Here is a 23,889-nt window from a genome sequence, read left to right as displayed (position 1 = left end):
TGGGTGTGGTGATTCCTGTAATTCCAACACTCTGACAGGCCGAGGAGGAAGAATTGCTTGAGCCTGAGTGTTTAAGATCAGCCTTAGGTTTTGTAGACCCTCCCTGTCTACAAAAGATGGAAAAAATTAGCCTTGTTGTGCGGTGGTACATGCCATTAGTCCCAGCTACTTGAGAGGGTGAGGTGGGAGGATCACTTGAGCCCTGGAGGTCGGGGCTGCAATGAGCCATGATTGCATCACTCTCTCAAAAAAACAAAAACCAGAAACACTGAATGAATACTGAAGGAACAAATTCAATTGAGTTCTCATGAACTTTGACTTGAAATATGCCTACCCACCTGTTTTGTCCACCTGTCAGCTCAATCTTCTCTTTAGCACTGTGTCTCCCGGCCCCACTATCCCCTGCCTAATCTGACAAGAATAGAGGGCACTCCTGCCCTTTCAGGATTACATGAAGCACAGCAATGATTCAGAGAGGGAAGGGCATCAACAATCCAACTGCAACATTCACTAGATTCAAATCTTTCAATAAGTACACATCATTACTGAAAACTGACTCAGAAAACCTGCTACAATCTTTTGCCTTGTTCACTAAAGAAGCCTATATGGGCTGGACTCAGTGGCTCACACCTGTATTCCCAGCATTTTGGGGGGCTGAGGCACTGCTTGAGGACAAGAGTTGAAGAACAGCCTGGGCAATACAGTAAGACCCTATCTCTAAAGAAAATATAAATAATTTTTAAAAAGAAGCCTGAGTGAAGAAAGGGCTGTACTATATACAATTTACAACAAAATTGGAAAGCAGAGCCTGTGACTTAACTAGGAGTTATGTGAATAGAAGAAAGCATGTGTTTTTGGTAGCAAAATTTTCAAAATCTAACCACAGTCCCCTTCAAAGCTACTCAACAGTAGCTACCTGTGTGCAGGCAGCAGACTTTGCCCTGGGTATGGAGGAGTGCTACAGAGAAACCAACAGCTGGGTCAACCTTGTAGGTAACAGGGACAGAAATCGATAGGCAGCTGAGGTCTACTTAAGGGAGATGCAAGATGCCATGCAGTATTTTAAACTTCATTTGGTGCTATGGTTTGAATGTATCCCCTTCAAAATTCATATAGAAACTAATCCCCATTGCGGTTTTAAGAAGTAAAGGCTTTTTTTTTTTTGAGACGTAGTTTCACGCTTGTCCCCCAGGCTGGAGTGTGCAATGGTACAATCTTGGCTCACTGCAACCTCTGCTTCCTGGGTTCAAGTGATTCTCTTGCCTCAGCCTTCAGAGTAGCTGGGATTACAGGCATGTGCCAACATGCCCAGTTAATATTTGTATTTTTAGTTGAGATAGGGTTTCACCATGCTGGCCAGGCTGGTCTTGAACTTCTGACCTCAAGTGATCCATCCACCTTGGCCTCCCGAAGTGCTAGGATTACAGGCGTGAACCACCATGCTCGGCCAAGAAGTGAAGGCTTTTGGAAAGCAATTAAGTTCATGAGGGTTCCCTCTTATGAATAGATTAGTGCCTTATAAAAGAGCCTGAGGAAACTAGCTTAGGTCCTTCTGCTATTGGTCCCCTCTCTGCCCCTTCTACTCCTCCTCCTTCTGCCATGCAAGCATACCACTGTGAGAAGACAAGAAGATGCCATCCATGGAGCAGGCACTGAACCTGCTGGAACCCTGATCTTGGACTTCCCAGCCTCCAGAGATGTGAGAACTATATTTTGGTTCTTCATAAATTACGCAGTCTCAGATATTTTGTTATAGCAGGACAAAGGAGCTGAGACACCTGGTTTCCAGGAGGCATTTGTCAAGGCCGGAGGGCGAACACCATGATCACCCACTCTGTGTGGTGCAATGCCTCAGTCTGACTTGTTCCTCAACTCTCCCACTTGCCTGGCCTCTGCTCATGGGATCTCAGGAAATGTCTACGGCAACTAAAACTAAATGAGTTCACTCTCTCTTAATGAGATGCTCCTTCAAAATGCTGCCTGGAGGGAAGCTCTAAGACAGATGCTCTGTGCCAGGAGATGGAACAAGCAACCACACCTACCATCTCCAAACCAGGCCTTACTGCTCCAGTTTTGGGGATGGTCTATGTTCCTTTTGGAAGAACTCACCCACTAACTTTTCTGGGAGGGATGAAGTTAGGGGAAAAGACTTGTCTTCAGCTTGTGTTAGGTGCTCAGCACTAATTAGCTTTCTGTGTCATCAGAATCTGATTCAATCTTTTTCCCTTCTTACAGTGTTTTTGTTTTCAGTTTTTTTGAAGTCCTCCTTTCTTGTTTTCCAGAGTTCTCACAGATTTTAATTCTTTTTTTCTTAGTTTTGGTTTCACTTTTTTAAAAAGCCTTCGCTTCTTAAAACCACAATGTGGATCAGTTTCGACATGATTTTTGGAAGGGATATACTCAAACCATAGCACCAAGTGAAGTTTAAAATACTGCATGGTTTGGGTTTTAAGACCGCTGGGTTCAGTTGACTAAGAGCCAAAGTATACACTGCAGTAGTGGCTCCAAATCAGGCAACACAGGCCCCATTTCTTAGCTAAACAAGATTCTGATTCACTGACCAAGAGGCTGGGTTTGGGAATCTGTGTTTTTTCTAGTGTTTGCAGCCAATATAAGAATGTGCATTTGAAAACCATGGTTCTACATAGTTTATAATGATGAATATATTATAATTAACCAAGCCTTTACTTTTGGACATTCTGTTGAGCTCTATTATAATTATTAACTAATGTAAGTGCTTTAATGAATATCTTTTTATATTCACCTCTTTTACATACTTCTATGTCATTTTGATAAATGCCCAGACATTGAATCAAAAGAAGAAATCTCTATAGTTCTCTTGGTCAAATTGCCTTCAAGCTAGGATATTCTGCAAACTGATCCCACCTGCAGTACATGATACCATCTATTTCCTACCTCTCTGCCTACGTTTGATCACATATTTTTTAATCTTTGCTAGTTTTAGAGGTGACATTATATCTTATTGCTAAACAACTTCATAACTGTAAACCTATTTATTCATTAAATATTTCTTGAACATTTATCAGGCCTTGTGAATAATGTGAGCAAAAAATTAACATAGTTCTTACTCTCACTTATATAGATAATATCTGATTAATCCAATAATCAAACAAATAAACCTAGTTAATGGTACTTATTATCAACACTGTGGTAAGTGGTGTCATTAGATCTTATAAAGCAGAGATCTGACCTATTTAGAAATGTCTGCAAAGGCTCCCCTGAGAAATTAAGTTAACAATAAAGATAACAGTACACAGTCATATAATGTAGCACTTACTGTGTTGTTCCAAGCTCTATTCTAAGCACATCAGAAATATTAACATATTGGATTTATAAGGTGGTACTATTATTATCTCCATAAGAAAACTGAGTTGGAAAGTTTAACAAACGTGTCCAATGTCACAAAGCTAGCAAATAAAGGAATCAGGGTCAGGTGCAGTGGCTCACACCTGCAATCTCAGCACACTGAGGCAGGAGTTTGATCAAGATCGGCCTAGGCAACACAGCAAAACCCCATCTCTACAAAAAAAATGTAAAAATTAGCTGAGTGGGGTGGCATGCACCTGTAGTTCCAGCTACTTAAGAGGCTGAAGGCAGGAGGATCGCTTGAGCCCAGGGGTCAAGGCCACAGTGAGCCATGATGACATCACTGCACTCCAGCCTGGGTGACAGAGTGAGATCCTGTCTAAAAGAAAGGAAAGGAAAGTGGGTGCAGAAGGAATGGCAGGGGGTGGGGTAAGGAATCAAGATTCAAACCAAAGTGATCTAACCCGGAGTCAGTACTACTAACCATTGCCACCTCTCAAGTGATGTTCCTGAACCTTGTACTCACACCAGGCTCAGTGCTCTCCGCTTTTCCCCATTAGAAAGGGATGATGTGCTGCACCGCTCCAAAGAAATGGCACACAGCTCCATGCCAACTTGGAGTTAAGGTTGTTGAAGATGATCATGAAAGAATATCTCCTCTCTTTTGCCTCCTGAGGTGTAGTCAATGTTCCACCCTACACATGCAGCCTCAGAGTATCCAACAAAGGTGCCAGAGAGGGAAGGAGGAGGGAGGGTTTTCCTTGTTTTTCAGTTAGTAATCCCAAATTCACCTATATTGATGATTTCTTGCTAATGATCTCTGTGTTATAACATATTCGAACATTAAGCATCACTGTTTCATGAAGACGTGAAGAAAAAATATCCACCAATTTCAGTTTTTAAAACTCTCAAGTGAAGCTCCCTGGCACAGGCCTGGTTCCCACAGGCTGGCCAGTCTATTTTTCTATTTATAGTTAACACATTAGGCCTGTGAACACTGAGAGTGGATTATTATGAACACGGTGTAAGCTGACTGGGCATTAGAAATGAGAACTCTAAAGGTTTAAAACCAAAGATCCTTAATCCTCTGTCAGTCTACCAAACTTTTTGAGAGTTTAAAGTATAACAACTGAAAGAAGCATGTTCCAGAGATTTCTGTGAGGAACATTTAATTACTTTGGGCCCTGGACAAGCAAGTAAACTAAATTCTCTAACAGATTGTTAAGGAAAGACTCAATAGAAGTACAGGGATCCTTCGTGGTCCAGATCCACACTAATCATGACCCCATAATCATGAGACAAAAGCTGTCACACACAAAAATATTCACCAATGAGCTGACCAGTCCCCACTCAAACTACTCACCTAGTATCTACTTCTGGGAACCTGTTTATGTCACTCTGATTTTTAGATGCTGCAAACATGAAACTATACAAGTAGGATGAACAGAAACTGAAACTACAAACTACCAAACATGTAGGATTTGAACAAGGCACTTAACAATACTAGAGAGCAGCTTTAATCACAAGCAAAGCCATTTCAACAAAGGAATGTCTGGCAGAGTTAGACCAGATACAATTAGACCAGAGAGCAACTGTGGAGAATTCTCAAGCATGATACAATAGGTACTTCAAAAGAGAATGAATTAACTCTCTAAAAACTAAGTGAGGCCCCTGGGAAAACTAAAGAAGTCAAGGAAAAAAAAAAATCCCTCTGTTCTTGACCTGGTAAAGGATACTGTATTATATTCTTACATAGTTTTTTGCAGAAAAACTATGTCCCCAAAATGAGTACTCAAGTCACTTCTTTTTCATTTTAAGGATTAGCACAATTTCAATTATGTACATTTTGTTGAATAAAAGACTTTTTTAAAAAACACTTTTACCATCTTCAGTTTATTTTTTCAAATTAAAACTTATGCTATATCAACATTAAATAGAAATAAAATTCTGATACAGGCTAACAACATGGATGAAACTTAAAAGACATAAGTGCAAGAAGCTAGTTAAAAAGACAAACCTCGAATGATTCCACTTACATACATATGAGGTACCTGGGACAGCCTAATTCAAGGAGACAGGAAGTAGAACAGTGGTTACCTGGAGCTGGTGGATCAGGGAGCTATTTTTTAATAACACATCAAATTTTCAGTTTGGGAATAATGACAAAGTTCTGGAGATGGATGTTAGTGATAGTTACATAACAATGTGAATGAATTTAATGCTACTGAACTTCACAGTTAAAACCCTAACATCTAACTTTTATATTATATACATTTTACACAATTTCTAAAAACTCAAGAGTAAAGCAGGGAAAAAAAACTGTAACCTCCCAAACTTTAAAAAAAAAAAAAAGGCGATGCAGTAAAGTGTTAATTCAGCACTCCAGCATTGCTCAAACTCCATTCATTCAAGGAAAGGAGGACTGGCCCATGACAGGCTTCTGAGAGAGAGAAACTTAAGTCTGAGGAATTATCTTCCTTTTAAGAGTATTTTGCCAGTAGCCTTAAGCCACACTGTATCTGTCTAACCTCTGAGGAGCTGGAGACTGAGTAGCTAATGTCAGTCACACAGGCTCACACAGGTGATACAAGTTTACAGGACTGACAAATAAAAACCCTGGACACCAGGGTCGGGTGAGCTTCCCTGGTTGGTAATACTTCACGTTTTGTCACACACTGTCGTTGGGAGAATTATTCCTCATGGGACTCAACTGGGGGAGAGCCTACATGGAATCTGATGCCTGGTTCCTCCAGGACTTTATCCATCTTCCTTTTCCCTGTGATGATTTTAATGTGTCTTCTTTCGCTGTAATAACAGTAACTGTGAGCATAACTGCTTTCATAGTTCTGCGAGTCCTTTTAATGAATCACTGAGCCTGGGCGTGGTCTTAAGGACCTCAACACAAAGCCCCAATCAAGTTCCCTCATTCTCTACGATAAAATTTGTATCCCTACTTTAAGTGGGTTCACTTTAAATGCCCCTTCAGTAACAGAATTGTGTAAGGGACACATTCAAAGCGTACCAGTTACCCTCCCTGACAAAGACTCATCAGTGATCCTCACTAGATGGGAAACCGAGTTCAGACTTGCTAGAATAGTCGTTCTCAGCCGCGGTGCTTTACCATCGGTGTCTGCAGATACACTCAGAATGGCTACTAGTTACAATGCATCCGTGTATGACCAGTTTACTTGTCAACAGATGTACCTCACACTCTCCATCAAAGGCTCCAAACAGCCAAAGAGAAGACATTCCAAATTATCAACATGGCTCTGAGGCCTCTAAATCTGAACATTGCCAGGCTTACTTCTCAAGCCTAATTCCTTCCCATTCAAACATTGAGCTCCAGCCACATTAAACTCAGTCGGGTTAGTCAAATCATGGTATCTCAACTCTAGTAGACCTTTGCAAATGCTGCCATTCTTTGGCTGGCTAAACACCTTCCTACTCAATCTTTACAACTTGATTTACAGCAGGACTTCTCACCCTCAGCACTATCAGATTGGTGAGCTAGATAATTCTTTGTTGTGGAAGACTGCCTTGTGCACTGTAATATGTTTTGTAGCATCCCTACCCACTAGATGCCAGTAACACACACCCACCTCCAAGTTGTGACAACCAAAAATGTCTCCAGACATTGTCAAATGCCTCCTCCCTTTTCATTCCCATTTGGGAACCACTGACTTAGACTCAGATCTGAAGCTCCTCCCCTCACCCCACCCAAGGCTTGGTTCATTGCTTTCCTGGAACCCTATGTTACCCTACTTAAATGTCTACCTGTACCAGAGTATTAACTCCTTCAGCAGAAGGCTGATGGTTTTATTAATCATTACACTTTCAGCTCCTAGCCCAGTTTTCAGCACATACTGAGGCCTCAATAAATACCTGTGGACTGACTGAATGAATAGAACAAATCGGTGTTGAAACTCTATGAAGAAAACAATGAATGAAGGCAAGAAAGTGGGAAGTTAAGGATACACAGAGAACAGTGAACACTTTCATTTTCTTGAGATTAGAATAGGCTAAGTAGCGAGAAACAAGTTATGAAAAATAGCTGTAGAACAGCATGGAGAGTTATAAAGCCAAAGCTAAATAATCTGAACTTTATTGAGAAAGAGAAATGAGGATATGGAAGCAGATGTTTGTTATAGTCCTTTCCACAACGCCATTACTGAGTTTATATATGTGGCAGGCAATATAAAGGTGTATATGTAGTTACCATCTTGAATGAAATCTTTTTCTTAATATGTCAGAAAACTAAACATTATATAATCTGGCCATCCAGATATTTGCTATTATGTTTATATTAGCTTTCTAGAGCTGCCATAACAAACTACCACAGACAGGATTCCTTAAGTAACAAGAATTTATCTTTTCACAGTTCTGAATGCTAAAGGACAGATACCAAGATGTCAGCAGGACTGGGTGATCCGAAGGCTTCTCTCCTTAGTTCCTAGATGGCTGTCTTCTTCTGGTGTCTTCACATGGTCTTCCCTCTGTGCCTGTACAAAACTCTATCCAAATTTCCACATCTTATAAGGACACCAGTGATATTGATTAGGGCCCAGCCTAAAGACCTCATTTTAACTTAATTACCTTTTTAAAGACCTTATCTCTAAATAGAGTTACATTCTAGGGTACTGGGGGTGAGGACTTTAGTATGTGAATTTGAGGGCGGAGGGACACAACCCTTAGCAATGCTGGGAAATATTTGGAAAAACAAGATGCTGAAGCCATTCATTTATTCCAAAAACATTATTAAAACTACTACGTAGCAAATACTATGCCAAGGCACCAGAGTCAATGTTACCCTAAAGATACATTCCTTGTCCTCAGAGAGCTTATAACCTAGTAGCTCAAAAATCTAAACAAAACAAGTAAGAACAATACAGCCTGATTTGAACTATGTTGACAAAAAGAGGCAAACTATGTATAATATTTGGACAGATTTATTCTGAGCCAAATATGAGTGATGATGTCCCATGACACAGCCCCAAGAGATCCTAAGAATTTGCCCAAGGCAGTCAGGCTACAGCTTGGTTTCACACATTTTAGGGAGGCATAAGACACCAACCAATCCATATAATATGTATACTGATTTGGTTCAGAAAAGCAGGACACCTTAAAGAGGGGGCTTCCAGGTCATAGGTGAATTCAAAGATTTTCTGATTGGTCAGGTTTAGTGGCTAATGCTTGTAATCCCAACACTTTGGGAGGCCAACTTGGGCAGTCTGCCTGAGTTCAGGAGTTCAAGACCAGCCTGGGCAACATAGTGAAACCTCATCTCTACAAAAAAATTAGCTGCGTGGTGGCACTTGCCTGTAGCCCCACCTACTTAGGGGGTTGAGGTGGGAGGATTGTTTGAGCCCAGGAAGTTGAGGACGCAGTGAGCCAAGATGGTGCCACTCCAGCCTGGGTGACAGAGCAAGACTTTGTCTCTTAAAAAAAAAAAAAGGATTTTTCTGACTAGCTGACTGGCAGTTGGTTGAAAGAGTTAAGTTATTATCTACAGACCTGGAATCAACAGAAATAAGTATCTGGGTTAAGATAAGAGATCCTGAAGCTCAAGGTTTTTATACTGCAGATGAATCCTCCACGTAGCAGGCTTCAGAGAAAACACGTCTTACTCAAACTTAAAAAGGTGCCAGAGACTCTTAGTTAATTCTCTCCTGGACCAGGGAAAGACCTGGAAAGAAAAGGCATTTTCTACAGAATGTAGATCTTCCCCATAAGAGACAGTTTTATAGGGTCATTTCAAAATATGTCAAAGAAATATGTTTTGGGGTAAAATATATCAATTTCTTTCAGGACCTGCTGTCATGTTGGTATTTTATTGCTACAAAGAGTCTGTCTGGTCAGTCTTAAGGTCTCTATTTTAATGTTAATGTTGGCCAGTTGTGTCTGAATTCCACAGGGACAAGGGTATAATGAAGCTGACTCCCCCACTCCCCATCGCGGCCTGAACTAGTTTTTCAGGTTAACTTTGGAATGCCCTTGTCCGAGAACAGGGGTTTGTTCAGTTGGTTGGGGAGACTTAGAATTTTTTTTTTTTTTTTTTTGAGGTAAAGTCTTGCTCTGTCACCCAGGCTAGGGTGGCATGATTGCGGCTCATTGCAACCTCCAACTTCTGGGTCCAAGCTTCCTAGGATCTCAGCCTCCCAAGCAGCTGGGACCACAGGTGCACAACCCACTCCCAGCTAATATTTTTGGTATTTTTAGTAGAGACAGGGTTTCACCATGTTGGCCAGGCTGGTCACCAACTCCTGACCTCAGGTGATCTACCCAACTTGGCCTCTCAAAATGTTGGGATTAAAGGAGTGAGCCACCGCTCCAGGCGAGGGAGTAGTGGCATGGTACCTGTGGTCCCAGCTACTCCAGAGGCTGAGGCAGGAGAATTGCTTAAACCCAGGAAGCAGAGGTTGAAGATTCCATCACTGCATCCCAGCTTGGGCAACAGAGCAAAACTTTGTCTCAAGAAAAAAAAAAAAAGAAAGTATTTCTAGTTTGCAACTCTGATGGCAAAGCTAAGGGTATCAAGGAGCACACAGAGCCAGTAGCTAAGTAGTTCCCAATGAGTCAGAGAGTGCTTCCTAGAGAAAAGACAAGTTCACACCTGAAGGATAACCATGATTAAATTATACAAGGCAGAGAGAATGAGAGTATTCCAGGTAAGAGAGGGCGTGAAACTCTGAGAAACATAAAATTCAGTATAGCAGAAGCATATAACAGACAACCATCATAATGCTTGGTCAATTCAAACTATATTCCTTTCCGTCACAGGGCAAACCTCAAAACTGGGGTTCAGTTTGGGAGGCCACATGGGCTCATGGCTTCATGCAGGAATTCAAGAGCCAGCAGACAGAGTAAAGTGAAAGCAAGTTTATTAAGAAAGCACTGAACTCCAGACTGTCTCAAAAAAAAAAGGGCAAAGGAATAAAAGAGTGGCAACTGCATAGAAAGAGCAGTCTTGATGGCTGCTCATTGGCAATTTTTGATTTTTCTTAATCACATGCTAAACAAGGGGTGGATTATTCATAAGTTTTCTAGAAAAGAAGCCGGGAATTCTAGAAACTAAGGTTTCCTCCCCGATTCAGACCACATATGGTAGCTACCCTACATTACCATGGCAACTGTAAACTGTCAAGAGTGCTGGTGGGAGTTTCTCTAGTATGCTAATGTATTACAATTAGCATATAATGAACAATGAAGACAACCAGAGGTCACTTTCATTGTCAACTTGGTTTTGGTGGGTTTTGGCCAGCTTCTTTACCTATCCTTTCTATTGGTGGGGTCTTTCTGACCTGTATCATGTGAAACCAGTGCTGCAGAACTCCTACCTCATTTCTAGGTCATCAATATTACACAAATTTGCCAGGCTCAACATAGTATACATTTGGCTAACTCAAGGACACTCTACTGCTAGGTGCTCTAAAATGCCTTTATATAAGACCAGAGAGACTCACAAAGCACCTGACAAGTTTATGTATTTCATACATCAGTAATATCCAAATCAATAAAGGCCAACATCCAAGAATGGCAGCCATTATTCTCTGCAATTCACTTAAAAAAAACGTGTGTCACTAATGAAATACTTACCTAAAACTGGTGAATGCTAAGACTAATATTTCATGATATGGGACCTAAAACAAAACAAACACAAAACAATAACAAAAGTGCTAACCAGATGGAAGTCTACATTTCCAATTCATCTACCTGATGCTACCTAAGTAGCAAAACACCTTTCTGGCAGGTAGCACGAATCCTAAGTGTTAAAATGACATGTTTCAAATGAATGAGAGCATTTCCATTTACATGTATTTTTGGTAAATGTCAAGCAAGACATAAACATATCATTTCATATGTTCCAAAAAAGTATAAAAATATTTTAATAGAATGGCATAGAACAAGAACAGCCACACGCTGATTTGACAGCTCTTCCTTTCCAGTCATTTCCCATTCTCTCTCAATATGGTTTAAATTCTGACTTCACTACAAATAACCTAAGTTCATACATAAGCAAAGCAATTTACCATGCAGTCAAAAGGTTAACATAGGTACTGCTGGGGAACCTAAAAGACACCAATGACCCACACTGTTAAACTCCAAGATCATCAGGTAACAACCGTTTCTGTGAGCATGCACACTTCTTATTTTCTGCAAAACAGGCAGATTTGGGACCATTAATGGAGGTCAACAGTAGACCAGAAAAACTAAGGATGAAGCTGAAAAGGTCATAATGATTCTGGAAGACTCTGAATTAGCAAATGTCCAGTATCAACAGTCCTTGTTTCTAAGTACCTCAAGAGTCTGAGCCCTCACATTAATGAACTGAATCCTAAGCGGAGTTTTTGATAGCTGGGGCACTCAGGACTTCAGAAACATTAAATTTAAAAATAAGAATAATATGCTGGTATACTGTGGAAAGTTAAAATTTTAAAAAAGGATTAAAAATTCTATTGCAATTGGGGAAAATTTCTTTTCCTAAGATGAAGTTTCGCTGCTTTTAAAAGTAAAACTGTTTCTTTTGAAAAGGTTTCCAGGCAAAAATAAGAGTAGCATATCCTCTGCATTTCCTTGTTCAGCTGCTTTCCTATACAGCAGTCTCCTGTATACTGAAAGCCAACATGTGGAAATGTATAAGTTGCACAGTTTAACAAACACTTAAGAAAATTAGCCATTTCCCCTGACCTTTACTCTTTCCAGGATGGTGGAGTAGATTACAAAGCTCTGACTTCTAATGAGCTTAACTGGGATTCAGCAGCTATGGGCTGCCCACTACACGGTCACATGACTTTGAGCAACTCCCTTCACCAGTCTTGATTCATTTATTTATTTATTCATAACTGAACCATTAACTGAACGCCCATTCTCTTCTAAGCACTGTGCTGTGTCAGAAACATAGCATTAAGTAAGATAGATGTGGTCCCTATACCCACTGAGTTTAAAGTGTAGCTAGAAATGCCTACAATTAAACAAGCAATTACAAAATAGCATGGTATGAGTTACAGTGAGAAAGTAATTAGAATTCTGAGTTTTTCATGAGTAAAACAAAAGGGCTGAAGAGTAGTCTTGCAGGGCCCTCTCAGCTCTGACATTCACTTCAAGTCTAATAGCAAAGAAAAACGTTTAAACTTTTAAAATCATTAAACATTTTCCCTCCACTTTATAGCAAAGAAGGTTACAGATAAGAAAAGGGCTAAAAAATGAATCTAGTATTCTGTGAAACTGTGGGGAAAGAGGATTTTAGTGCACAAAGGTTGGATATAAAGGAAAAAGGGCATCTTCATTAGAACAACAGAGACATAGACAAGGCTTACCATCCATATCCTTTAGTTAATGGGCAAAATAGCAGTACAAATACAAGGAAAACAGATAGTTCCATGACAGACATTTCATGTATGTATTCATTAAAAATAAACTTTAGGCATCTTCTATGTACAATAAATTTTGTGCTAGATGTAATAGCACAGCAAATATAAATTAGACATGGGTATTGACTTTAAGAAGCTCAGAAGCTCAAGGGTAAAGTTAATGATAAGTTTAAGCATTTTACAAAATCCTTCGTACAAATCTCAGAAAATTAGTATCCCACACAAAACACCATATAACCAAGGTGTTCGAAAGATCTGGCCCACTCAGCATCCATTTACACTTAATGGTTAATTTTTTGCTTGGAGATACATGTGAAGTTGATGGTTACTTCTGAGTAGCCATAAAATGTTAAGTCCAAATATTTTAATAATATTTGAACTTTTGTTTTTTCCAAAAAATGTGCACCTACAATGTATTTTGCTGCTGCTTTTTTTGAAAAACAAACAAAAAAAATAGGCTAAGAGATGTGGGTTGTTACTGGCAGGAAGTCTCTGTGTGAGCACTATTCAAGCTGCCCAGAGCTTCGATCTGCTTAAGATAGCTCCAGGTCATGAAGAATGCTTGATTTATGAGATCTGTGGGTAGCAAACTGTCTAAAGCCTCAGAATTTCCTTTCTGAAATACCAAAACAAAATGGAGTGAGAAACTCCCAAAGCAAGCCATGTTATTTTTCAGTTTCCCTCTATTATGAGTAAACTTAAACTCGTACCATTTTGCAGATGGTAACTACACTCAGCTCTTCAGCCCCAAAATACTGCCTGGCATACCAACCTCACCAGCCTGAGCACTATACTCCTTAAATCTCATGCAGTGGCTTGCAGGCCTTCCTTCTAATAAGAACCTTTATTTTTTTAGTGTTATTAATCAGTCTTTTCTAAACACTCAGATAGCCTAGCTGTTTTCCAATATCCTCTCTTATTGTCTTGGTTTTCCCAGGGCAGATGCTGTAATAAATAATGGTTCATCTCATGCAGAAAGAGAGGGCTCTAAACTAATTTGCCAAGAACTATTCACTAGGAGCCAATTCATAAACAGATCAATTCACTGAAGATACCAAATTTAAACTTTTTCACTTTTTGAAGAATTCAGTGAAATTTTAGTAGAATGATTATACTCTGCTTCATAGCAGGATTTTAAGAACTATTTAATTTGTAAAATGCAAAGAGTCGTAGAGTAGTTTAGTCATCATATGAATATATTCTTCGTGAATATATTCAGTAAATGTGAATATATTTTTAATAATGATTATATTCATGGATATATCCTCTTTATGAATATATTCATGAATATATTCTGCTTTACCCTATTGGGAAAACTTTTTAATACAGTTTAAAATTAATAAACATGAATATATTCATGAAAATTTTCATAAGTTTATATTCTTATTCATGAGCTATGTTCTTGACCATATTGGGACATTTTTGAACCTGGTTTAAAATTTAATAAAGATCAATATATTCATTAAGAACATATTCATATTTTCATCAGCATATGTTCATATTCATAGCCTGTACTCCTGACCATATTGGGAAATACTGAACTCAGTTTAAAATATAATGAATATCAATAGATTCATTAAGAGTACACCCACATTCATTTTACTAAAGTATACTTGCAAGGCAACTAACCCATCTAGTAATTTCAAGCTTTAACAAAATGAACATTCCTTAAAGCAGTGCTAAGGAAAATGTATTTGCTTATCTTGGTAAATAGACATACTTTCTCGTAGAAAAGATTTTACCTCTAACACACATCAGTCCCAAGATTTACCCAGTGAAACTCTTTTGGGCATGTGCCAGTGATGTCCCAGTGTTTCTCAGATCTCACAGGCTCTGTAATTTCTGTTTTTGTTTGATTGATTGATTGATTGATTGATTGATTTTGAGATGGAGGCTCACTCCATTGCCAAGGATAGAGTGCATTGGCACAATCTCGGCTCACTACAACCTCTACTTCCTGGGTTCAAGCCATTCTTGTGCCTCAGCCTCCTGAGTACCTGGAATTACAGGTGTCTATCCCCACACCCAGCTATTTTTTCTTGTATTTTCAGTAGAGACGGGGTTTGATTATGTTGGCCAGGCTGGTCTCAAACTCCTGACCTCTGGTGATCTGCCCACCTTGACCTCCTAAAGTGCTGGTATCACAGGTGTGAGCCACTGTGTTTTATTCTAACATATTGATTTGGTATACATCTAGGACTAATGGGGTTTTTGCCTGAATGTAAGAATTTCTACCAGTCTGGTGAGCTGATTACCCTCTACCTTTGGGAATTATTTTTGCTCCACTTTTTAGGATTGCTTTTCATCACTTTTTTTTTTTCATTTAATTCTCTGATTTGAGTACTCTGTTTCATTCAACTATTTCAATGTTAGATGAAAATGTCCTTAACCCAATAAATATTTATTGAAAACAAAAAACTCTGAAACTGAAACAAGAGACTGCCATTAAAAATTTTAAATAGAGAGGGGACTCAAGATGGCGCTGTGAGAACAACCCAGGATTGGAGCCCGCGTTGAATTCGCAAACGGTGAGTCAGTGCTGCATTTCCAGACTGATCTTTGTTGCCCACAGAACGGGGAAACTCCCAAGTATAAAAAGACACGGGACGCCAGGCAGTAGGTCTGCCTGGCGAAGCCGGCAGCCGGGGCGGCGGCGGCCGGCCCTACCCAGCAATCCCCACAGGGCGCGCTTGTCCGGGTGCCTTGTTGAACCGGCAACCTGAGACTTGAGAGGGCTGGACTTGAGACTGAACGAGACGTGCACAGTAGCCCAGCCCAGGGGATTGCAGGGACAGATCGTTTGGGATACCCAGTGGGACGAACAAAACCGCGATTTCAAACTATCCCGGGCAGACGGTCCGAGACGCTCTGTGGGGGAGGGGCGTCCACCACTACAGAGGCAACCTGCCCCAACTGATATATACGCCCACTGCTGAGGCAGCCAGCCGTTGCCGAGGCAACCCGCCCCAACTGAGATACACGCCCACTGCTGACGCAGCCAGCCGTTGCTGAGGCAACCCGTCCCTACTGAGATACACGCCCACTGCTGACGCAGCCTGCCGTTGCTGAGGCAACACGCTACAACGAAGAGACTCCGCCGGAGGGCGTGGCGGAGACCACAGCAGAGCCGGCAGGAACAGTGCGAATCACACAACAGCAGGGCGGAGCCTCGGCAGCCAAACAGTGGCTAGTCTGCCTTTGAGCTGGGCAGGACACCTGATCGGACATCCAAAAATAAAGCCCAAACCCCTCAACACAGAGCATTTGAGAAAAAAAAAAAAGGGTTGTTAAATGAGCTGTGTTGCAGCAGAATCAAACATAGCAGCCTAACAGCCCTGAATGAACAACAGAGTGCACAGCTCAGCAATTAAACCCCTATAAAGTACAAACTGTCTCCTCAAGCAGCTCCCTGACCCCTCTATATCCAAAAGACTGTCATTAGGCAGGCATCATCCTGGGACAAAGAGAGCAGAAAAAGAAACTGGTAGCATCCCTCGCTGTGCCACGGCTACTAGAGGTGCACCCCAGACAAGCAGGGTCTGGAGCGGACCTCAACAGTCGTACAGCGAAGGGGCTAGACTGGTAGAAGGAAAACCAAGCAACAGAAATACTTCATCATCAACATTCTGGGTGTCCACTCAGAGACCCAAACGAAAAGTCAGCAACTACGCAGACGACCAGCGGACAAATCCACAAAGATGGGAAGAAAACAGCGCAAAAAGGAGGAAAACACCCGAAACCAGAACACATCGCCTCCTAGAAAGGACCAAGACTCCTCACCAGCAAGGGAACAAAGCTGGACGGAGAACGACTGTGACGAAATGACGGAATTAGACTTCAGAAGATGGATAATGAGAAACTTTTGTGAGCTAAAAGATCATGTATTAAATCAATGCAAAGAAACTAAGAACCTTGAAAAAAGATTTGAAAAAAGATTCGAGGAAATGATAACAAGAATGGATACCTTAGAGAGGAATATGAATGAATTAAAGGAGCTGAAAAACACAATACGAGAACTTTGCGAAGCAAACGCAAGTTTCAATAGCCGAATTGACCAAGCAGAAGAAAGAATATCTGAAGTCGAAGACCAACTCAATGAAATAAAATGAGAAACCAAGATCAGAGAAAAAAGCGCAAAAAGGAATGAACAAAGTCTCCAAGAAATGTGGGACTATGTGAAAAGACCTAACCTACGTTTGATAGGTGTACCAGAAGGGGACGAAGAGAACGAATCCCAGCTGGAAAATACTCTTCAGGACATCATCCAGGAAAATTTCCCCCACCTAGCAAGACAAGCCAACACTCAATTGCAGGAAATACAGAGAACACCACAAAGATATTCCGCAAGAAGAGCAACCCCAAGGCACATAATCGTCAGATTCAACAGGGTTGAAATAAAGGAGAGAATACTAAGGGCAGCCAGAGAGAAAGGTCGGGTCACCCACAAAGGGAAGCCCATCAGACTCACAGCAGATCTCTCGGCAGAAACACTACAAGCCAGAAGAGAGTGGGGGCCAATATTCAACATTCTTAAAGAAAAGAACTTTCAACCCAGAATTTCATATCCAGCCAAACTGAGCTTCAGAAGTGAAGGAAGAATAAAATCCTTTGCGAACAAGCAAGTACTCAGAGATTTTGTCACCACCAGGCCTGCTTTACAAGAGCTCCTAAAAGAGGCACTACACATAGAAAGGATCAATCAGTACCAGCCATTCCAAAATCACACTGAATGCTAAAGAGCTTCAACATAATGAAGAATCTACAACAACTAACAGGCAAAACAGCCACTTAGAATCAAATTGGCAGTATCAAATTCACACATAACAATATTAACCCTAAATATAAATGGACTAAATGCACCAATCAAAAGACACAGACTGGCAAATTGGATAAAAATCCAAAACCCATCAGTGTGCTGTATCCAGGAAACCCATCTCACATGCAAGGATACACAAAGGCTCAAAATAAAGGGATGGAGGAAGATTTACCAAGCTAATGGAAAGCAAAAAAAAGCAGGAGTTGCAATTCTCATCTCTGATAAAATAGACTTTAAAGCAACAAAAATCAAAAGAGACAAAGAAGGCCATTACATAATGGTAAAAGGATCGATACAACAAGAAGAGCTAACGATCCTAAACATATATGGACCCAACACAGGAGCACCCAGATACATAAGGCAAGTTCTTAATGACTTACAGAAGGACTTAGACTCCCACACAATAATAGTGGGAGACTTTAACACTCCACTGTCAATACTAGACAGATCAACCAGACAGAAAATCAACAAGGATACCCAGGGCTTGAACTCAGACCTGGAGCAAGCAAACCTGGTGGACATTTACAGAACTCTCCACCCCAAATCCACAGAATACACATTCTTCTCAGCACCACATCACACCTACTCTAAAATTGACCACATAATTGGAAGTAAAGCACTGCTCAACAAATGCAAAACAACTGAAATCATAACAAACAGCCTCTCAGACCATAGTGCAATCATGTTAGAACTCAGAATTCAGAAACCGACCCAGAACCGCACAGCTTCATGGAAACTGAACAACTGGCTCTTGAATGTTGACTGGGTAAACAACGAAATGAAGGCAGAAATAAAGAAGTTCTTCGAAACCAATGAGAATGAAGACACAACGTGCCAGAACCTCTGGGACACATTTAAAGCAGTCTCTAGAGGAAAGTATATAGCAATAAGTGCCCATATGAGGAGAATGGAGAGATCCAAAATTGACACCCTATCGTCAAAATTGAAAGAGCTAGAGGAGCAAGATCAAAAAAACTCAAAACCCAGCAGAAGACAAGAAATTACTAAGATCAGAGCTGAGCTGAAGGAGATTGAGACACGAAAAACCCTTCAAAAAATCAATAAATCCAAGAGCTGGTTTTTTGAAAAGATCAACAAAATAGACAGACCACTAGCCAGATTGATTAAAAATAAAAGAGAGAACAACCAAATAGATACAATAAAAAATGATAAAGGGGAAATCACCACAGATTCCACAGAAATTCAAACCATCATCAGAGAATATTACAAACAACTCTATGCACATAAACTAGTAAACCTGGAAGAAATGGATAAATTCCTGGACTCCTGTGTCCTCCCAAGCCTAAACCAGGAGGAAGCTGAAACTATGAATAGACCAATAACAAGGTCTGAAGTGGAGGCAGCAATTAAGAGCCTACCTCACAAAAAAAGCCCAGGTCCAGATGGGTTCACAGCCGAATTCTACCAGACACACAAGGAGGAGCTGGTACCATTCCTTCTAAAACTATTTCAAACAATCCAAAAAGAGGGAATCCTTCCCAAATCATTTTATGAGACCAACATCATCCTGATACCGAAACCCGGCAGAGACCCAACGAGAAAAGAAAACTTCAGGCCAATATCCATGATGAACATAGATGCAAAAATCTTCAATAAAATATTGGCAAGCCGATTGCAACAGCAAATCAAAAAACTTATTCATCATGATCAAGTAGGATTCATCCCAGGGATGCAAGGCTGGTTCAACATACGCAAGTCTATCAACGTAATTCACCACTTAAACAGAACCAAAAACAAAAACCACATGATTATCTCAACTGACGCAGAGAAGGCATTTGACAAAATTCAACAGCCCTTTATGCTAAAAACCCTCAATAAACTCGGTATCGATGGAACGTATCTCAAAGTAATAAATGCTATTTATGACAAACCAACAGCCAATATCATACTGAATGGGCAAAAACTGGAAGCATTCCCTTTGAAATCTGGTACTAGACAAGGATGCCCTCTCTCACCACTCCTATTCAATATAGTACTGGAAGTTCTAGCCAGAGCAATCAGGCAAGAAAAAGAAATAAAGGGTATTCAAATAGGAAAGGTGGAAGCCAAATTGTCTCTATTTGCAGACGACATGATAGTATACCTAGAAGACCCCATTGCCTCAGCCCAAAAACTCCTGAAACTGATAAACAACTTCAGCAAAGTCTCAGGATATAAAATCAATGTGCAAAAATCACAAGCATTCGTCTACACCAATAACAGACTTAAAGAAAGCCAAATCAAGAGCGAACTGCCATTCGCAATTGCTACAAAAAGAATAAAATACCTTGGAATACAACTCACAAGGAACGAAAGGGACCTCTTCAAGGAGAACTACAAACCACTGCTCAACGAAATCAGAGAGGACACAAACAGATGGAGAAACATTCCATGTTCATGGTTAGGAAGAATTAATATCGTGAAAATGGCTATACTGCCCAAAGTAATTTACAGAATCAACGCTATCCCCATCAAGCTACCATTGACTTTCTTCACAGAACTGGAAAAAACCACCATGAACTTCATATGGAACCAAAAGAGAGCCCGCATAGCCAAGTCAATTCTAAGCAAAAAGAACACAGCAGGGGGCATCACACTACCGGATTTCAAACTATACTGCAAGGCTACAGTAATCAAAACAGCATGGTACTGGTACCAAAACAGAGATATAGACCAATGGAACAAAACAGAGGCACCGGAGGCAACACAACATACATACAACTATACAATCTTCGATAAACCTGACAAAAACAAGCAATGGGGCAAGGATTCCATGTTTAACAAATGGTGTTGGGAAAACTGGCTAGCCATGTGCAGAAAGCAGAAACTGGACCCCTTCCTGACACCTTACACTAAAATTAACTCCAGATGGATTAAAGACTTAAACATAAGACCTGGCACCATAAAAACCCTAGAAGGAAATCTAGGCAAAACTATCCAGGACATAGGAGTAGGCAAGGACTTCATGAACAAAACACCAAGAGCATTGGCAACAAAAGCCAAAATAGACAAATGGGACCTAATGAAACTCCACAGCTTCTGCACGGCAAAAGAAACAGTCACTAGAGTGGATCGGCAACCAACAGAATGGGAAAAAATTTTCGCAGTCTACCCATCTGACAAAGGACTGATATCCAGAACTTACAAAGAGCTCAAGCAGATTTACAGGAAAAAAACAAACAAGCCCATTCAAAAGTGGGCAAAGGATATGAACAGATACTTTACGAAAGAAGACATATATGAGGCCAACAATCATATGAAAAAATGCTCATCGTCACTGGTCATCAGAGAGATGCAAATCAAAACCACATTGAGATACCATCTCACGCCAGTTAGAATGGCGATCATTAAAAAATCTGGAGACAACAGATGCTGGAGAGGATGTGGAGAAAAAGGAACACTTTTACACTGTTGGTGGGAGTGTAAATTAGTTCAACCATTGTGGAAGACAGTGTGGCGATTCCTCAAGGCCTTAGAAATAGAAATTCCATTTGACCCAGCAATCCCATTACTGGGTATATATCCAAAAGACTATAAATCGTTCTACTATAAGGACACATGTACACGAATGTTCATTGCAGCTCTGTTTACAATAGCAAAGACCTGGAATCAACCCAAATGCCCATTGATAATAGACTGGATTGGAAAAATGTGGCACATATACACCATGGAATATTATGCAGCAATCAGAAATGATGAGTTTGTGTCGTTTGTAGGGACATGGATGAATCTGGAGAACATCATCCTCAGCAAACTGACACAAGAACAGAAAATGAAACACCGCATATTCTCACTCATAGGTGGGTGATGAAAAATGAGAACACATGGACACAGAAAGGGGAGTACTAAACACTGGGGTCTATTGGGGGGAAAAGGGGAGGGCCAGTGGGAGGGGGAGGTGGGGAGGGATAGCCTGGGGAGAAATGCCAAATGTGGGTGAAGGGGAGAAGAAAAGCAAAGCACACTGCCATGTGTGTACCTACGCAACTGTCTTGCATGCTCTGCTCATGTACCCCAAAACCTATAATCCAATAAAAAATTAAAAAAAAAAAAGAAAAAAAAAAATTTTAAATAAGGATGCTTACTCTCATCATCATCCAAAATTGTTCCAGATGTGCCAGCCTATGCAATAAGGCAAAAATATTGGAAAGGAATCATAAAACCAGCACTATCTCTAACTGATACCACTGTTTACCTAGAAAAAAAGTGATGGCTCAAAATGAAACCACATCAAAATTAATAAACATAGATTATAAAACTCCAGGCCAGGCTTACTGGCTCACACCTGTAATCCCAGTACTTACGGAGGTGGGAATAGGTCACTTGCTTGAGCCCAGGAGTTCCAGACCAGCCCGGGCAACACAATTAACTATGTCTCTACAAAAAATACAAAAAAAAAAGTTATCCAGGTGTGGTGGTGGCCTATAGCCCCAGCTACTTGGGAGGCTGAGATGGGAGACTCACCTAAGCCTGGGAATTCAAGGCTGTAGTGAGCCATGATCATGCCATTGCACTTCCAGCCTGGGTGACAGAATGGCACTGTGTCTCAGAAAAAAAAAAGAAAAGAAATTCCAAACAGCTTAGAATTTAACTTAAAAACCAAACGGACTAGAAAAATAATTTCATAATTTTGAAATGCTTAAGGCATTTTGTGACTAAAAATTTTTAATATGTAAATATCTTAAAATATTACAAAAATGTGATCACAGAAAACATTCTGATGGAGCCTCCCCCCACCAATTTTTCATTACTATCAAACACAGATAAAAGTTTACAGACTGCTAAAATAACTGTCCATATAACCCCCACAATAATTGTTAGCATTTGGCTATGTCTGCTTTATCCATCTATATGTATGTATACATATGTGTATATATGTAATTATGTATGCATACATGCTGTCTTGCCGAACCATATGAAAGTAAATTACAGATATGACGCATCGTGGGTTTCTATTTAAACATAGGTTGTTTTTTTTCCCTAAATTCCACTGCTACTTCCTTCCCCTCGAATTCCTCTTTCCCCATATCAGCACCCTCCTAACTGGGTAACCTAAATTGGCAATCTATTATATATCCTTCCATATTTATTCTATGCTCATATAATGTCACTATTTACATCTTGCTGTCCTTATTCAAATGTACCTTGGAGAACCCCTTTAAAGTCAACTAACATAATTGTAACTTGTTTTCAGCAACAACTTCATTAAAACATATTTCATATATCATAAATATATCTATTTATTGCCCAGCATGGTGGTTCAGGCCTGCAATCCTAGCACTTTGGGAGACCGAGGTGGGTGGATCACTTGAGATCAGGAGTTCAGGATTAGCCTGGCCAACATGGTGAAACCCCATCTCTATTAAAAATACAAAAATTAGCCGGGTGTGGTGGTGCATGCCTGTAATCCCAGCTACTCAGGAGGCTGAGGTAGGAGAATCACTTGAATCCTGGAGGCGGAGGTTATAGTGAGCTGAGTTCGTGCCACTGCACTCAAGCCTGGGGGACAGAACGAGACTCCATCCACCCCCACCCCCAAAATAAATAGTTTTAAGTCCAATTCAACAGTTTTAAATAAATTGACAGGCTGTGCAAATCTGACTTCAGAATTACAATCAATTTCAGAACATTTTCATAAACCTAAAAAAAACCCTCCTCCCCATTAGCATTTATATCTAATTACCCCCTTCCAACCCCACTCTAAATCCTAACAATCACTCATCTATATTGATTCTCTATAGATTGGTCTATGGTACTCATTTCATGAAAATGAAATATGGAATCCTTTATGACTAGATTCTTTCATTTAGCATAATGTTTTCAAGGTTAACCCATATGGTAGCATATCCCTTTTATGTCCAAATAATATTCCATTGTGTGGAGAAACCACATTTCATCAATCCATTCATCAGCTGATGGATATCTGGGTTGTTCCTAACTTTTGTCTGTTATCAGTAATGCTACTATGAGAATTCACATACAAGTTTTTATGTGAACAAATATTTCCAACACTCTTAGGTATAAACCTAGGAGTTGAACTGCTGTGGCATACAGTAACTGTAGGTTTAACCTTCTCAGGAAATGCCAAACTGTTTTCCAAAGCAGTTGCATTATTTTAAACTTATACTAGCAATGTATGAGGGTTCCAATTCTTCTATATCCTCATCAACACTTGTTATTGTCCATCTCTTTTATTACAGCCATCCCGGTGGGTGTAAAGTGGTACTTCATTGTGGTTTTGATTTGCATTTCCCTAATGACTGATGCTGTTGAACATCTTTTTAGCTGCTTATTGATCCTCTATATATCTTCACTGGAAAAATGTCTTTTTGTTGAGTCTCATAGCTTTCTTATAAGGATCTATGATTTCATACTATA

The 23,889-nt window shown here is 40.2% G+C and overlaps 1 protein-coding gene across 5 annotated transcripts in view; it reads right to left on the bottom strand.

Annotated features, from left to right (window-relative positions):
* The window catches only part of KIAA1958 (KIAA1958 ortholog), a 189,806-nt gene that overhangs the window by 113,546 nt on the left and 52,371 nt on the right, over window positions 1-23,889 (bottom strand). For 2 of the 5 annotated variants that reach the window (XM_078374412.1, XM_035254782.3), the window contains exon 1: window positions 10,921-10,966. The exons of the other annotated variants lie outside the window; for them this stretch is intronic. The gene's annotated coding sequence lies outside the window, so the exon portion shown is untranslated. Of the gene's footprint in view, window positions 1-10,920; window positions 10,967-23,889 lie in introns of those variants that run through there. 5 annotated transcript variants of the gene reach the window in all.

This window comes from Callithrix jacchus, chromosome 1 (assembly GCF_049354715.1).
Source record: "Callithrix jacchus isolate 240 chromosome 1, calJac240_pri, whole genome shotgun sequence".
In the NCBI taxonomy this organism is placed as follows: domain Eukaryota; kingdom Metazoa; phylum Chordata; class Mammalia; order Primates; family Cebidae; genus Callithrix; species Callithrix jacchus.
This window is presented reverse-complemented; position numbering and strand designations above follow the sequence as displayed.